This window comes from Lactuca serriola, chromosome 9, assembly GCF_051521515.1.
Source record: "Lactuca serriola cultivar US96UC23 chromosome 9, Lser_US96UC23_V15, whole genome shotgun sequence".
Classification (NCBI taxonomy): domain Eukaryota; kingdom Viridiplantae; phylum Streptophyta; class Magnoliopsida; order Asterales; family Asteraceae; genus Lactuca; species Lactuca serriola.
This window is the reverse complement of record NC_136416.1, coordinates 92,402,851-92,414,255: the sequence shown is the minus strand read 5'-3', so window position 1 is coordinate 92,414,255 and position 11,405 is coordinate 92,402,851.

Here is an 11,405-nt window from a genome sequence, read left to right as displayed (position 1 = left end):
CTAGCCCTAGGGGTCTTTATATAGGTGTGGAACTTAGATTTTCAGTGATTATCCTTATCTGGTTACTTAGCAACCAAGTATCCCACGGACAATTCTAGAAGCCCCCCTTGGACGAATTTCTAAAGCCTTATCCTTAGAATTCGTCCACCTTATACTTTAGGGTTTCCTTACCCAACTCTACAACTATCACACAATTACAAGTTCAGTCCCCTTAATTCAATTAACCTCTTTTGATCACAAAATTAAATCTTAATTAATTCTTGACCAATTTTAATTAAATAAATAAGATTTCTCTTTTTAATATATTATTCTTATAATATATTAATAAACCATAATAGCTGCTTTCTCTATTATTCATCCAGTCAAGTTGCTTTGGTGAAGGCAACCCAAAAGGACCATGCACAACCGGGTCAATTACATACCAAATATAGTTAACGGCTTAGACACTAATCCAACAATTTCTTCATAGTTCCTAATCTATTAAGCCCTTTCCGTAGATCTAAGGTTCCAAAATATAGATCTACATTGTTTCCATTGTATACATCTGTAAAGTCGACAACTTGTTGGCTTTGCATACCTCAAATGGATCTAAACTCGAGATATAGCAACCTAATTCTATGGACATGGTCATTTATTAAGCATGAAAGGGTTTATGACCCCTTTTTATGAGTCTTGGGACCAATTAACACTGAGAATTGCAATTTCCAGCATCACAACTATGAGGGTTTATCATGTTCCAACAATGGGGTCAAAAAGATCCATAAAACAAAACCAAGACAGATCTAAGCTGTTAAGCACCAAGTTCGATACTATATACCTCAGAAAGTTGCCAAAGACAGATGAGATCCCAGATCTAGTGCCTCTCCTCAAGCTCAATGACCTTCAAGCTCTTCCAAGTCCTTCACCAATCACAAGAACACACAAAAATCCACTTAAAACCTCTAGTTTTCCAACAAGGAGCTCACAATACGATTTAGGGTTTAGGGAGGCTAATAAGGGGTTGGTTAGGGGATTTTGTGTTCTTTAAATAGGGTGCAAAACCCTAGAAATTAGGGTTTCATTTCCCTCAGCCTGCTCGTCGAGTAGGTCACTTTAAATGTGCGACTCTTATAATCTCTACTCGACGAGTCTGGGGCTTCCAAATCTTCGAGATTCTTCTATAAAAAAGAATAATTTTTAAGTTAAATACATACCAGGAATCAGGCGTTACAATTCTCCTCCACTTGTCTTAGATTTCGTCCTCGAAGTCTGCTGCGGCTAGAAATAGCTTTGTGTAGTGCTCCCTCATCTCATCTTCCGGCTTCCACGTCCATTCCAAGCCCTTTTGGTGTTGCCACTGCAGCTTCACCAACTCTACCCTCTTGTTCCTCAGATCCTTCGTCTTCCTGTCGAGAATAGCTACCGGTCTCTCGATGTAGTTCAGGCTGTCATCCACCTGAATATCCTCCAAAGCAACCACCACAGTATCATCGACTATGCACTTCCACAACTGCAAAACATGAAAAATGTTAAGGATTTGTCTAAGCTCTTCTGGAAGATCCAATCGATACGCCACCTTGCCCACCCGAGCTATAACCCTGAAAGGTCCAATATACCTGGGGCCCAGCTTGACCCGTTTTCTGAAGTGGATGACACCTTTCCAAGGTGACACCTTCAGAAGGACCATATCCCCCACCTGAAACTCCAAGTTCGATCGGTGTCTGTCGGCGTAGCTCTTCTGTCAACTCTGGGCCATCTAGAGTCTACTCCGGACCTGCTAGATCTTCTCCGTCATCGTGAGTATCACTTAGGTAATCCCCAAGACTCTCTGTCCCACCTCACCCTAACATATCGGGGTCCTGCATTTCCTCCCATAAAGCATCTTAAAGGGAGGTTGATCAATACTTGCATGGTAGCTATTGTTATAAGAGAACTCTTCCAATGGAAGGTAGGTATCCCATCTACCACCGAAGTCTAGAACGCATGCCCATAGCATATCCTCCAAAGTATGAATGGTCTGCTCGCTCTAACCATCCGTTTGTCGGTGGAAGGTCGTGTTGAAGTGCAGACAAGTGCCTAATTCATCATGAAACTTCTTCCAGAATCTGGAAGTGAACCGCATATCCCTGTGAAAAATTACCGAAACCAGCACCCCATGTCAAGCTACTACCTCCCTGATGTAGATGTCTGCCAACTTCTCAGCCGAAATACTCTCCTGGATCAGTATGAAATGTCCACTCTTGGTCAACCGATCCACAATGACCCAGATAGAATCTACCACACATGCGCTCCTGGGAAGCTTCGTGATGAAATCCATAGTGATGTCTCCCCATTTCCACATGGGAATCTCTAACGGATGTGTCTTTCTGTGAGGTCGCTGATGCTAGGCCTTGACTTTCTTGCAAGCCAAGCACCACTCCACATACTAAGCTATGTCCCACTTCATGCAGGGCCACTAATAGTCAGGGCGATGATCCCGATACATCTTCGTCGCCGCGGGATGAATGGAGAATCTCAACTTGTGAGCCTCCTCCATCAGTACCTGGTGCACACCACCCCAGTATGGAACCAAGACCCTACGATGTAGGGCCAACAATCCACGGCTATCATAGTCAAATGAAGCCGCTCACACTTTCGGTGCTCCTCCTTCATACCCTCAACCTGAGCCTCCCAAATCCGCTCCAGTAGCATAGTAACTATCATACTCAGGCATATATCCAGAATCGGAGTTGCGGCCGCCTTACGGCTAAGAGCATCGACCACCACATTGGCCTACCCCAGGTGATAAAGGATCTCACAGTCGCAATCCTTCACCACATCCAACCAACGTCACTGCCTCATGTTTAAATTTGGTTGATCCATCAAGTACCTCAGGCTCTTGTGGTCCGTGTAGATAGTACAGCGGACCCCATAGAGGTAGTGTCGCCAAATTTTGAAGGCAAAAACAACTACCCCCAACTCCAGGTCGTGTGCCGGGTACTTCACCTCGTGAGGCTTCAGCAGCTTCGAGGTCTAAGCGATGATGTGCCCTCTCTGCATCAACACTACACCTAAGCCCATGATAGACGCGTCACAATATATTACAAAATCCTCAACACCCTCTAGCAAGGTCAATATCGGTTCCTCGCATAACTTCTGCCTCAAAATCTTGAATGGTGCATGTTGCTCAGGCCCCCAGTGAAATGTCACTAACTTCTTGGTCAGTCGGGTCGGTGGAACATAAATCATGGAGAAATTTTGGATGAATCTCTGATAATAACCCGCCAGACCAAGAAAACTTCGAATCTTGGATGGAGACCTCGAAACCTCCCATCTCATCACGACATCTACCTTGGTCGGATCGACCAGTATATTGTACTTGTTGACGAGGTCTCCCATAAACTACAGCTCATGCAACCAAAACTCACACTTGGATAACTTTGCGAAAAGTCTCTCCATCCTCAACGTCTCCAGCACCTCCCTCAGGTGCTCCTCATGCTGCTCTTGTGTCTTGGAGTACACCAAGATGTCATGAACAAAGACTATCACAGCCCGATCCAGCATCGCTTTGCATCTGTGGTTTATTAGATCCATGAATCCGGCAGGAGCATTGATGAGCCTAAATGGCATCACCACGAGCTCGTAATGACTATATCGAGTCTGAAGCTATCTTCTGTACATCCTTATCTCTGAATCTCATCTAATGGTAGCCTAATCGCAGACCAATCTTGGAAAACCAAGATGATCCCTAAAGTTGGTCGAAGAGATCGTCAATCCTCGGGAGTGGGTAACGGTTCTTCTTTGTTACCTTATTCAACTCCCGGTAATCTATACACATCCGATGTGACCCGTACTTCTTCTTCTTCACAAACAGGATCGGGGCTCCCCATGGCGAACTGCTCGGCCTGATAAATCGCTTGTCTAACAGCTCCTGCAGCTGTGTAGACAACTCCTACATCTCGGGAGGAGCCAACCGATACGGTGCCTTGGCTATCGGAGCCGCACCTGGAACTAGGTCAATCCTGAACTAAACTTGTCTCTCTGGGGTTACCCTGGGCAAATCCTTCAGGAATACGTCTGGATACTCCCTGCACAACTGGCACATCCTCTACGATCGCCTTACCTTTCTCCCGAGTATCCATAACATAGGCGACAAAACCTGCACATCCCTGCTGAAGGTAGAGTCTGGTTCTCGCTGCAAAACACATAACCAGTCCATGTTGTGGCTTCTCACCCTGAATCACCAGCTCTCCCCCACTTGGGATCCTAAACCGAACCAACTGTTGCTAATAGTCGATCACCGGACCATTAGGAGTCAACCAATCCATGCCTATGATGACCTTGTTCCCACGCAAAGGAATGGGAACCTGATCCACGAGATAACACTCACCATACATCCTCAGGACACAGTCTCTATAAACCTCTGGTGCCAGAACAAATCGATCATCCGCGATCTCGACCTCTAAAGGACAATCCAACATACTCGTAGACTTCGCAAACCTCTTGCTGAGTGCAATAGATACGAACAATCGAGTAGCCCCTGAGTCAAATAATACCAACACTGGGATACTGTTCACATGGAACGATCCTAAAACAAATTCCATGAAAAATAAATATCAAAACTGACCTATAATGGAAGTTAGGGAGATGAAACATACCTATCACCACATCTAGTGCAACACGCGCCTCCTCGGCGGTCAGCTAGAAAGCTCGGCTCCTCACCACATGAGCATCTAACTTACCCTAGCATCCATCTGTGATCCGCAGGATCCCTGGAGCTGGCACCGCCACTAACGCTCTTGATACCAATCTCGGGTCGTTGGCCTTTTTATGGCCCCGTTGATTGCAATGGAAGCAAATCAGATCTAATGTCTGAATGGTGGGGGTAGGGGCATTACAATCTTTGCTAAAGTGCCCAGTCTTGCGGCACTTGTACCAGCCCGATCCCCCAGCTCTGCAAACTCCCTCGTGTGGCTTGCCATATTTCCTACAGTAGCTTCGGCCTTGCTATCCCTTCGAACACGATTCGAATCCCTTGGGTTTCTTCACCGACACCCCAGTTGTCTGCCCAGCCTCCACCTTCCTCTTCTATATGTGCTCTATATCAATCTCCCTCTCTCGTGTCATGGCAATCATATCATCCAAAGTCTGGCACGCCGAATAACTGACATATTTCCGAAAGTCAGCTCTCAACATATCATGGTACCGGGTTTTCTTCATCTCCTCATCACCTGCGTACTAGGGCACCAAGAAGGCCCTCTCCCTAAAGTTGGCGGTAATCTCCGCCACAATCTCAATAGTCTGCCTCATATCCAAATCCTCCCTGGCCAGCTGTTGAACCTCCACAGCTGGCGTAAACTCCGCCCGAAACCTTGACACAAAATATGACCAAATCATGGCCTCAATGGTTGGGGCTCCCAACGTATCACTAACTGCCTCCCACCAGTCTCTCGCTTGCTCCCTCAGACAACCAGCAGCAAATCTGACTTTCAACCCCTCAGGGCAGAAGCTCATCATCTGTGCAGACTCAATGTCTGCAATCCATCATCTCTCCATAACGGGGTCTTTAACCCGATAGAAGTCTGGTGCTCCGCATCCCCTGAAATCCTTGAAGGAGAGCGTAGGAGTCCCTAACTGGCCAGGGGCCATGTCACTCCTGAATGCCCTAAAGCGATCCTCCATCAGCTCAATGATACCCTCCTTGATTGACTCGAAAATCATTGGGGTCGCCTCAAGGATGCCTCTCGTAATCTCGGATACAAAAAACTCGCGCAATCCATAATCAACTCGATCGGAACCCATACTCGAACGTGACCCAGACCCTGAACCTCCCACTCCATGACGTGTCACCACCATTCTGAAACAAAACACACAATCGCCAGGGTAATACATAGCATCGAGAAGTCTCACACTCTGCTACTCTTGGTTCCCCGCAGTTCCCCAAGAGTCAAGTACGGATCCTATGCTTTCAGTAGTACGGGCCCATACTACCTTCCACATTTATCCGTACTTTCCCTTTGGTTTTCCTTGGTTTACCAAAGCCTCTTCCTATCCATGTATACGATTCGCAATCAAATAATTTCTTATACTAATCTCATCCTAGGCTTGCCCTAGGGTAATCTCCAGTCCACTCTCCGCCATCAGCTGCATAAGAAGTCGCTGCTATCTTTCCCTAACTAGCCCACGAATAGCATTACATATTACTAAGACCAGATAATTCTTCAAAATGAGAGGTCCTAGCCTTGTACAGTTAGACTCAGACAAGAGCTGCGAAATAAGGCTAGACCTAACCTTCTAAAATTATTTAGTCCTCGTAACATGTAACTTAACCTGTTCATTTACTAGTCAATCAAAGATAACTAGGAGTCCTAAAAGCACAAAGCAAGCAACATTCGAGCATTGAGTAACCAAGCATATCCTAATCAGGCCATCATATCACTGGCTAATCAGTACTAGCATGCAGTTCAATGAACACAGACAGTAGGCATACAAGGCATCCTTCCTAGATCCTTATCCCTAATCTAGCATGCAGTTCACATATTCATACTTCATATCATAACATAACATATATAGGTATCTTGGGGAAAACTTACTTGAGCCCGACCGATTGCACGAATCACACTCCTTGTTCTTTATAAAAACCCTTAATTTTAATTTTGGAAAAATTATTTTTTTTTGTAAAAATTTCTCAAACCCTCGGTTTGAATCCATACACCCCGGAAGTGTATACAAATCCCTCAAACCAAGGCTGTGATAGTCTGAAAACATCAATAGTTTAATCCAAGTCATAGTCAAACCCAAAAGTTTCATTTTTAATTAAGTAGTTTATAAAGACGATAGTCTGAAAACATCAATAGTTTAATCCAAGTCATAGTCAAACCCAAGTGTCAAAAACCACAACATGTCATACGAAAATAATATCATAGTACAATCCCCCGAGAATCTCATCATGCGGAAAAATCATAGTGTTGTGTGCTGCGATCATGCCGGCTCCTTTCCTTTTGAAGAAGAAGTAACTGAAACCAAAACTGAAAATCATAAGCACGAAGCTTAGTGAGTTCCCCCATATCTGGGTGCTTTGCCATCATCCCGGCCTACCCTGTCAAGCATATCTAGGTGCTCAACCTACCTTGTCAGGCATATCTGGGTGCCCGACCTACCCTCCGATGTATTGCAACCGGTTACAGGGTCTATTTCATCCCCTACCACTACCATATAATAACATAGCATAAGCATATTGTCACACATATCTGGGTGCCCAACCTACCTTGTCAAGCATATCTTGGTGCTCGACCTACCCTGTCAGGCATATCTGGGTTCCCGACTGTGACAACCCAAAATTTCCGTTAGTTTTAACGTCGTAATTAAGCACGTCAAAAATTAGCCAAATTTATCCCAAATATATTTTTGAACGGATTTAAACCCGTTGGAATATTTTAAATAATATTCGTCAAGCGAACCAAAAATAAGGAGGTATAATTTAAATTTTGTCGTGTTTAACGGAAGTCGCGAAAAACCCCGTTTGCGGTTTGTGTTGGGTGGACCCCCACCCAGGCTGTAAACTCAACCCTATATAAGGGTTGAGTGGGTTTCATCCCAACCTTTTTCACACCTTAGGCACCTCCTCTCTCTACTTTCTCTCTCTACAAATCGGGTTTTGGTCCAAAATCGCCCCTTCGAGCTTCAAAACGGTAAGTTAACCTTCCTAGCTTGTTGTTTAGCTTATCACACTTGAAAATTCGAGGCTTAAACATCCAAAAATCCCAAGAACAAGATTTTACGGTTTGGGAACATCCCAAAACCGTAAAACACCTTGAAAGAGGGTTTTGATGCCCAAAAACCCTTCCAAACCACTTCTACTGCTTAGTTATGACTTAGGGGCTTACATGAAAGGACTTAGAACACCAAAATCTTAACATATGGGGAGTAAACATGAGTTTAAGGCCCAAGAACATTCTTGGACCGTAAACACACCTCCAAGGACCATAAACACCTTTTAAAGTGTTAAAATGCTCCTTAAACATCTCCTATGCCTTGAAATAATGTCTAGAACCAACCTCCATTGTGTTAGGGACCTTAAACATGAGAGAAACCACCTCCTTAGGAGATTACGACCGTAAACCCCCCAAGGAATGGTTCCTGGGTTGTAAAATCCTCTAAACTGGTCAAATGGTGCCCTAACTTCCTTCTATGGCTTGTACATTGGACTAGAACCTTGCAAGCATAGCCTAGAACCACCTAAGCACAAGTGAAATGGACAAACATGAGTTTACTGTAACAGCCCGGAATTCCAGGTATTGTTATATTTATGATTTTGGGTGTTTTAAGAGGGGACTCGGCGAGTTGGAGCCTAGACTCGCCGAGTAGGATCGCGGAACTGGTCGCGGGTTCGCGACTGGACTCGACGAGTCCGGATATGGACTCGGCGAGTCTGTGCTGTTTAGCGAAAACCCTAACCGTTCAGGTTTGGGACGTATATGAGGGACCTTATGGCCGTCATTGTTCATCCTAGCCTTCTGAGAGAAACCCTAATTCGATTGTGAGCATCTGGAGCAAGGTAGAAGACCATTGTTGATTTTGGAAGTGTTGTTTTGCAAGGAAGAGGAGGCTTGGCTAAGGGAACAACAAGAGAAGCCACGTTCTGAGGATTGGGGACACAGAGAGCACGTTATTCAGGTAATATCTCGAGTTGCATTCTTCTATGTTGATGTGTATATGGATTTAGGGTTTATTGAACCCTCTTGTGGCTAGATTGAGTGTTACCTTAGTCCCCCAAGCGATTGGGACCCTGTATTGGGACCTTTGGAAGTCCAGAATGTCCCATGCCTGAGCATTTCGGGAGTCAATGGAGGTTTTGGATTGGAATCCTTATGCCTTAGGTCAAAATGTAAATTATGAGTCATGGGGTGTATTATGAGCACCGAAATGAGGACCTTACGTGATGAATCAGTCTAGGAAGGCCAGACCTATGAAGGGTCGGAGCAGATCTGACCTTAGAAAGCAGTTTGAGCGGTTGCATGGCATGGACTCGCCGAGTCCGATGAACAGACTCGGCGAGTAGCTTGAAGATTAACTGGGACTCGCCGAGTTCTTCTTCAGACTCGGCGAGTTGAGTCGGGGTGGCCCCGCGATTCTTCCAGGAGGAACTCGTCGAGTCAAGGAGGATACTCGACGAGTAGAAAGGGAATCTTAGAGAATTGGTGAGGACGTCTAGACTCGCCGAGTCGCCCTAGCACTCGTCGAGTCCGGTCAAGTTGACCGTTGACCGTCGACCGTTGACCAGAGTTGACCTATGTCTGACTTCTTAGGGATAGTCAAGCTTAGAAGATAAAAGTGTTAATAAGAGATATATGATGTTATAGGGAGATTGTAGCTCGGCGGATCGAGTATGAGTGACTTCGGGATTTGCTAGCTTTTGATATTCACGAGGTGAGTCTTCTCACTATACTGTACCCGGAAGGGTTTGACTGTGTGACCGGAAGGTCAGATATGATATGTGGTATATGTGTTTTATGTGATAAGTTAATTGTTATATGTGCTATGTATGATATGTTTGATATGGGCCGGAAGGCATTATGTTATGGGCCGGAAGGCGAATATGTTATGGGCCGGAAGGCGAATATGTTATGGGCCGGAAGGCGTTGTGTTGTGGACCGTAAGGTTGGCGTGGGTAGGACCGGAAGGTTTACCCAGCAGGGATGGAAGTCCCCTGAGACACATGGACCGGAAGGTCAGGGCCTGGAAAGGCGTATGTGCGTAAGTTGTATATTGGGGAACTCACTAAGCATTTATGCTTACAGTTGTTATGTATGTGTTTCAGGTACTAGCGAGGACCGTGGGAAGGCACCGGCGTGATCTGTACACACTGAGAGATGTTTTGTGATCTTGGGATTTAGATGATTTGTACTTTGACATGATACTTGAAATGTTTATGCCTTGTTTTGAATCAAAAATACTATATTTTCAAATGAAAATTTTGTTTGAAAATTTACGGAGTTACAAATTGGTATCAGAGCCTTGGTTTGAGGGATTCGGGTGCACCTTCGGGCGTAACTGAACTCAAACCGAGGATTTGAGGAAAACTTTTAAAATAAAGGCATAAACTTTTGTAAATGATTTTGTGGTAAACAAGAAAGAAGCAGTGTGTACGATCAGTCAGTGCCCGAATGGTAAAGATCCCCAAAATACCTTACAATATTATGTTAAGAGATAAGATATGATATGAATTGTTATGCATGCTAGAAGACTAGGTATTCATGATAGGACTAGAGTGGCCTGATTTGTGATGCCTTAGTCTTGGGAAGTTTGCCGACATGAGATGCTTGATAGCGTGCAGATAGATAGTGCATATCAGAAGTAGAGTACTCACTATCCGGGGTTTGGGGAGGAAGATTTGGGATGAATGCTGATGCGGTGTGATCGGTAGTATTGGGCCCGTACTACCGAAGACACCGGGTCAGTGGGAGACCCAAGTAAGAATCCCTGGATATCAGAGACTGAGTAGGGTTGCGTTATCGAGTGCATTTATACTCGATGGAGTCTCTGATAGTTTTATGTTGTATTTCAGAGACATCATGGTTAGACCATGCCACGGAGCGAGTACGAGCGGGGTGAGTGACGAGGAGATTCGTCAGATGATTCATGAGGAGGTGGCTGCAGCGATCCGGGCTGAGATTCCGGAGATGTTTGGGTCTATTAAGACCACCTTAATGGAGACTTTTGAGGAGCGGTACGTCGCATTGACGGAGGCTGCAGCCGCTGCAGCTACCGCAGCTGTGGCCGCTGCCAGGCCACAGGGGGGTGACTCGTTGCTGTTTCGGGAATTCAGCAACACGAAGCCACCTGAGTTTGATGGGACGCAGGATCCGATTGATGCGATGAGGTGGATCGCTGATATTGAGGGGTGCTTCTACACTTGTTCATGTCCGGAGCATCTGAGGGTACGGTTCGCTTTGAACCAGCTCCGTCTGGGAGCGAAGGATTGGTGGATGTTCGTGACGGCGAACTTCACTTTGGCAGAGATCTCAGCAGTGACATGGGAGGGGTTTACCTCTATGTTCAGATACGAGTACGTTCCCCCGGTGGAGAGGGAACGATTGGTTCAGGAGTTCTTGACCCTCAAACAGGGTACTGATTCGGTTGCGGTGATCACGCGGAAGTTTCATGAGAGGGCGATGTTCTGCCCCGAGCTGGTGTCCACAGAGCAGGCTCGGATGAGCTGGTACTTGGGTGTTTTGAGGAGGGATATCCGGGAGTTTGTGTCAAACTCCACTTATCATACCTTTGCTGAGCTTCAGGCGAATACCAGGAAGCGCGAGATTGAGTTGGAGACCCAGGCCAGGGAGGAGGCCGAGTCTCAGCCGGCAGCCAAGCGGACTAAGTCCGCCGATTCGAGGACGGGGGGTCCGAAGGGCCGCACTTGCGGAAAGTGCGGCAAGGGTCATCAT